The sequence below is a fragment of the Prorops nasuta genome, unplaced genomic scaffold (genome assembly GCF_024137725.1).
Source record: "Prorops nasuta isolate Cenicafe-Biocafe unplaced genomic scaffold, Cenicafe_Pnas_1.2 PNAS00006, whole genome shotgun sequence".
In the NCBI taxonomy this organism is placed as follows: domain Eukaryota; kingdom Metazoa; phylum Arthropoda; class Insecta; order Hymenoptera; family Bethylidae; genus Prorops; species Prorops nasuta.
In genome coordinates, this window is record NW_027116803.1 from 9,150,862 (window position 1) to 9,157,751 (window position 6,890).

General features: G+C 27.6%; 1 long non-coding RNA gene across 7 annotated transcripts; it reads left to right on the forward strand.

Annotated features, from left to right (window-relative positions):
* Positions 1–1,240: 1,240 nt before the first annotated feature.
* On the forward strand, positions 1,241–5,870 carry LOC136774127 (uncharacterized). 7 transcript variants are annotated; one of them, XR_010822726.1, is made up of 7 exons: positions 1,248–1,566; positions 1,654–1,776; positions 1,895–2,089; positions 2,465–2,550; positions 2,623–2,792; positions 2,878–3,041; positions 3,135–5,870. It is a non-coding gene; the product is annotated as an uncharacterized lncRNA (long non-coding RNA). The 7 variants fall into 7 exon arrangements; XR_010822728.1 differs by having other exon boundaries at positions 1,252–1,566; positions 1,895–1,963; XR_010822727.1 differs by having other exon boundaries at positions 1,241–1,566; positions 1,654–1,791; positions 1,895–2,550.
* The last annotated feature ends 1,020 nt before the right edge of the window (positions 5,871–6,890 follow it).

The window sequence follows — 6,890 nt, forward strand, 5'->3', positions numbered from 1 at the left end:
GTGTTCAAATAAATGGAAATCCTTTAACTTGTTGGTAAAACCTATTGCTATTGGTCACTTGTCCGTTTTTGACACTTCAATCACGTCGGAATACGTCCTACCTTAACCCCTTTAACCCAGACCCGATCACATCCACACGCGGAAGCCTCCTCACCAAATCCGGGTTAATCTAGGGTTTTTTTCGAAAGTTGTATTACTGCGACTGTAGTAAACCCTAACCCGGATCAGATCACTGAACGTAAACATCCTAAGATTGACAGAAGTTAACAGAAGTCGACACAAATATATAGCCTGTGTGACACACATTATACCAGTTTTTCGACTTCTGGACGTTTATTTTCAGGGATTAGATCCAGATCTCGGATCAAACTTACCGCAGTGTCGCAACTTATGAAAAAAAATACTAGATCACCCTAGACTAATCCGGATCTAGTGAGGAGGCGCGAGAGTGAATCCGGATCCAGATTTAAGTAGAGTAATTAGGGCCTATTCAGGTGTGGAAATTTTAGCTGTCATTAGTGGCATTATTCTAATCAACAAAATGTAAATATTAAATTTCCAATTTGTTTTGCTAAAGATAAAGAAAGAAGTATAATAATCATTAATAATTTTCACTTTTTATATAATATATTAATTTTCTTACATAATTTCTCTTAATAACATATTATTTACAGATTAAACAATGGATTTTATGAATTTATGGAACATTTTATTTGAAAATAATGAGGAGGAAGATAATAATACATCATCTTCCTCCTCATCATTTTCAAATAAAATATTCGATAAATTCATAAAATCCATTGTTTAATCTGTAAATAATATGTTATTAAGAGAAATTATGTAAGAAAATTAATATATTATATAAAAAGTGAAAATTATTAATGATTATTATACTTCTTTCTTTATCTTTAGCAAAACAAATTGGAAATTTAATATTTACCTTTTGTTGATTAGAATAATGCCACTAATGACAGCTAAAATTTCCACAACTGAATAGGCCCTAATTATGGTACATACTAGATTGTCCGAAAACTTTTGTAGAAGTGAGTCGACTACCTATATGACTAGTGAATATGGCCGAAATCTAGTAATATATTGCTATAATGTCGTAAGGCATTTATTGTAGTATTCATTTAGATATCAAGATGAGAAAAAGATAATTGAATAATCTTCAAGATAACGTCAATTTAAAGAAGCAGAAGAAAAAACTGCAAAATAAATGTAATTAAGAAAAACTATGGATCTTAGATAAGTAAAAACGTTTGAATAATTTAAAGTATTTATATATTGAATTTACTAGTGTTACTTTGTGGAAATATATTTTGTACAAATATGATTTAGGTGTTTGTGGCTTTCGCAAAGGATTAAAGAAATGCAGCATAAATGTTTATCAGAATAATAATGAGAGACGAGACAAAAATGACTGATAAGTGTAATTAAAATATTCATGCGTACTTTATTGACATATATGTCATCTGGTATAACTTTTACTGCTACGATGTTCATATTAATTATGATTTTATGATGAGAAACGCATGGGTCAAAGAAGGCAATACTTCTTACAAGGTAAATGTAAACAATTTGCAAATGTATTATACTTTCAATTTCAAATATAAAACTGTGTCTTAACTGTTTAGTTGATTAATTATTTAGATATTACTTTTATCGCTGGAATGATATCTTGCTCATATCTACGATGAGCAGAAATAAGAAGATATGAAGGACTTTCGACTAATCCCATCCATGTAAATTGCTTCCTTTGGCACAGAGTTTATGGTTAGTAATCGCAAGGTATATGTAATTTTTATTACAGTGTTTATTAATTCAAAGTTACTTTTAATTTGCTTAGCTTAATGAGTTTATATATTAAATATGGTCTGCTTTGGTTTTTCAGATATTACTGAGCGACTGAAGTGGAACTTTTATCAAATAACCTATTCAAGGATTATAATAAATATATAGAGTATGGATATATATATAATTATTAATAATCATACGCTGCAAGATTTGTACAGATGACAAGTGTCTTTATAACAGTGATTTTGCAATACTTAATTAGAACAAGTTCAAGCAAAGTTAAATTATACAAGTTAATATTGAAATTTTATCATTTTCACTATTATTAAATATATTTAATAGATATACAATATGCAGGGCGTACCACTTAAAATGCTCCAGAACATAGATACAAAAAGACGCGTACCTCTTCAACTATAAGAGATATTCAATGTTTGCACAGGACTTTTTCGAAACCTTTTGTTATTTGCTTCCAAAAGGGTCATATGAAAAAATTGAATATCTCTTATAATTAACGCAATACACGCTTTTTGTATCTATGCTCTGGGGCATTTAAGTGGTACACCCTGTATGTATTTCAATTTTTTTATATCTTTTTATATATAAAGAGAAAATATAAATTTTGTGTAAGCATAAGTTCTATTATTATAAATTATATATTTTTCAGACAAAATTTTACATTTCTCTTAGTTTTCGAAAGACTACTATGGAATTTAAAAATGTTTGAAAAACGGTTAACAAATATACTTTGCTGTGTGTAACTATGAAAGATTCATAACCCATTATATAAGTTTAGGAACTAAAGTCTTATAATTTATATTATAGGAATGCTTAAAGAATATTATTATTTGAAGACCTCAGCTATTGAAATTATTAACTAAGGCAATTGTACTCTTGTTGATTCTTGTGGATATATTATGTATTCTCGTATGCCGCTCTTAATTTACATAGAAATACAACGAAATCCGAATGGATCATATTATTATAAAACCAAGGTATGTTTTGATGATATTTAACATAGATTTTATTCGAATAAAAAGCATTATATTTCAATTAATTTATAATTTTTAATATTTACAGTTCCCGGATCCTTCCCTTTTGTAATATTTTTACTGCTGATCATTCTCCAATCTGAAATAATGAAACATTAAAAATAACGATACACGTAATAAATAATTGAGAGTAAAGACAAGAAATTGTCTAACGAAAAGAAAGCAACGTATAATTAATTAGGGATATAAAAGGTATTGAATGTTACAATGCTAAAAGCATAGTAAAAATCTCTTCTATACTATTTATTAATAATTAATGTTTCAAATTAAGATGATATTTTTTAGGAACAGCTACGAAATTATGTTTTCGAAGAATAATGCATATAGATTTGTATCTCCAACACAAAGAAAATAAGTAGGAAAAGAGAGCTGTGAAAGAAGTTAAAATTTACCTATGATGAAGCCTTTACCACTCACCTTTTTTATTAAGCATCATTTTTTTTACCAGTTTTAAGAAACTATAATTTCTTAATGCAACTTGAACGAGAAATATAGAAATTAATTCCAGTTGGTTTTCATTATTTGTTTCGTTAAGTATTTTTGAATATTGACAAATAATTTCTTTAGCGTTACTCGCTGCATTGTTTCCAAACTTATGAGGAATTTTTTCAATATAATATATCTTTAGAATATATTGAATTTTAGCTGTAAATGCAATTATGTTAGTTATATTCTTTCTTATAGGTATTTATAAATTAAGCTCCTACAACATGAAATTATACTTATTAGTACTTATTATAATGAAATATTTGTCGTTTATTGCTTTCGCAGGCAGTCTCTCTTTTACAATTATTAATAATTCAGTAGGTTAAATTTTGTGCAATTATTTTTTAACGATACATGCATACCCGAGAAACACGCGGTACACTTAACATTTTCACTAAATTTATATATGAAATAATTATAAAACTTTGTAAAGAATAAAACGATATAGGAAGCGTCTTTAACTCTTTTCGTGCCAACGACGATATATAGTAGCTGATGAAAGAGGTTTATGGAAAAATTGTTAAAAGTTTACTTTAATGGGCCGCATTTCTACCTAAGATTTTCTTAGTTCCATCATATGAAATGTCATTTAAGTCCCTCATTTTCATATCAATTATTTTAACAATGAATCATACAGATACTCTAATAAAATTTGCAAATATTTTTTGTATGCAGTGCAGAGGATGCTGATTCTTTGGATTAAAGCATAATAAATATATGTTTCATGCTGTAGGAAAAGATAAGAAAATTTTTATGAGCTGTTGATCACTTTTCAAGCAAAAGTTATGAAAAAATGAAACTATAGAGTTCACCTTAACAAATAACATAACAGTAAAGGACAATATTATTGTAATATAAATTATTTTACGAAATTGATAAAATAATTAGATGGCATACAAAAATCGTGTAAAGGATGTTTTTTCAATAGACTTTTTTTTAATTATATTAAAATTCTTCTTAGAATATATTAAGAAAACTTCAAACGAAGACACGCGTGAATTGTATCGTATGCTCATTTCATTTCTTAGGTTTTTAAGTTTATAGTTCTTTTTATGCTAAAGACAATAAAAAATTACTACAAGCACGGTTAGGTAGGGTCGATTGTGCTCTAAAAAAATGAATTTCACGAAAATGCGAAGTAAGTCTATTTGAAAAAGCACTCCTCATTTATAGATTTGCTTTAATTTATATATAAAATACTTACTAATAAATTTATAAAAATCAGGGTGAGACCCTATTGTGTCCTTAAGATATCGATTGAATCTTTCAATTTTATTATTAGTAGCTGTACGTCTGGAATATATGGTTAAAATGCTACCATCTACAGTATTTATCCAATAGACTTTTATGTATTGAAACAATCGTTTAATTTTTGAATTAATTTCCTCGTTATTAAATGATTCAGCTTTTTTTCTAATTACTTCGAATCCTTTGGGTATTAAAGCTGGCGGTAAAAATGGCAAACAATGAACTTGCGTCAATATAAATCTTAATTTTAAATGTTCCGCAGTAGACAGCTTCTTCATTAGTTGGAAAATCTTTAATTTGTTAACCCTCTTTTGAATAGCCTGAAAAAGGTTAATTTCTAAATTAATACAATTTCTATTAAGGTGTTACAATATAGGAATTATTACTTCTATTTCATTAATAAAATTTATTGAAAAATATATTAAAGTTAAGTAAAAGTCTAAAATATGTTGGTATGTTACGAAGTAACAAGGCAAGGCGTATAAAGACTAATAGTTCATAGAGAAAATATAATTCATATTTTTAGAAGTGTGAAGCAATTAGCTGATTTAATTAGACCGGTAAACTGTTTTTGTTCAGAAGTTGCAATTCGATGATTCTTATTTACTTTATGATGCTGCATCTAAATCCAATAGCACATATTATCACTCTATTAGGTGATAATTTTAAGATATTTAATTTTGAATAGTAAATAAATTACCCTTTTAAGGAGTTTTAAACTCATATATCTCAGTAACAACATTTTTAAACAATTTTTTGAAAACTACATTATATATATAATGCTATTCTTCCCCTTCAAAAAGCATTGTCGATTTTTATTGCGTCTCTGGTTCGTTGCGTTAATCAAGTTTTGAGGTTCGATTGTTTAGTGCATCTCTACAGAACGTTCACTTGAAAAGCAACTGTCCTTCTGTTTCGTCAAAGACACACGATTGTATAACTTCAAGCTAAAGTAACGCATTTAATAAAGAAATTCATAGTAAAACTCGACAATGAATTTTGAAGGGAAATACAAGTAGCATTATATAATGCAGTCCTCAAATGTTACTGAAAGAATTATGTTACTCAGATACCGGCTCGTGAAAAAGTTTGAAATGACGTGTTTCAACTATTTAAACTGAAATATCTTAAAATTATTACCTAATAGAGTAATATTGGTATCGCATTTGAAATCAGCATACCAAATTCCTTTGTATATAAATTAAATATATTCTGTGTGTATTAAACAGTAACTTTCATTTCGTTGACCATTATATTGTATTTATGTCATAAATCTCTGTACCCGGTTAAGGAAAATAATAAAATGTTTACTACATATGAAAAATATTTGTTATATAATACAAGCATTATATAATTATAATTAAGACAATTATTACCTGTGTATAATGAAAATAACAGCCCTGAATTATGCTGCACGGAAAATTTCTTCTGATTGAATTCTGCAATCCTTTTTCGAAGTCTGATACCCATGTATCAGGATTTAATTTAGGGGATATCTTTAATTTTACCATCTTGAAGAAGTCGTTATACGTGGATTCTGCTTTGCCACTCATAAACCCCCATACAATTGGTATAGCCTTTTATTTCGTTAAAAGCAAATATAAATTAATTGCCTTGATTTTAGTACGTAACAAAAATTTTACTAAATTTCTATTATTAAAAATTAGTGAAACGATTACTTATTACTATCAAGACTTTATTATACATTAGAACTTAAGAAAAGAAACTTTCAATTAAAATATTATTCCATAAATTTTATTTCAAATACTTAAAAGAAATAATGATTTTATAATTACTAACTTGATTTTTGTATTCTGCCATTATAATAAGCAATTGGTAAGCATTTTCTATTTTTGGTACAGTTTCAAATGTACCATCGACGTGACACAATTTCGCTTTCTCTGTCAATTTACAGAGTTTCTTGTCAAATATTATGATTAATACATCTTTTCCATTTTCGTATTGAATAACTTTCAATTTATGTTTTTCTTCCTTTATTTTAAATTTTAAAATATTTTGCCATTGAATAGTTTCTAAAAGAGGTCCTATTTCTTCCAGTCTATCAGGAAGTTTTGGCCTATTCTCTGCATTCCAACTTTTTAAAGTCTTGTGGATTTTTGGGAAGCTTATAGGAGCATCTTCATTTCTTTAGTTTGTAAATAATTATACTTTACTATGCATACTTAGCTTATACGGAAAAGTTGACAGCATAATTTTGTAGAAGAAAAACGCTTACCTTAAAGCGCATGCATCGTAAGCTTCTTTTGATGTGCATGGATAATTATGCATATAACTAAAAATATCTTC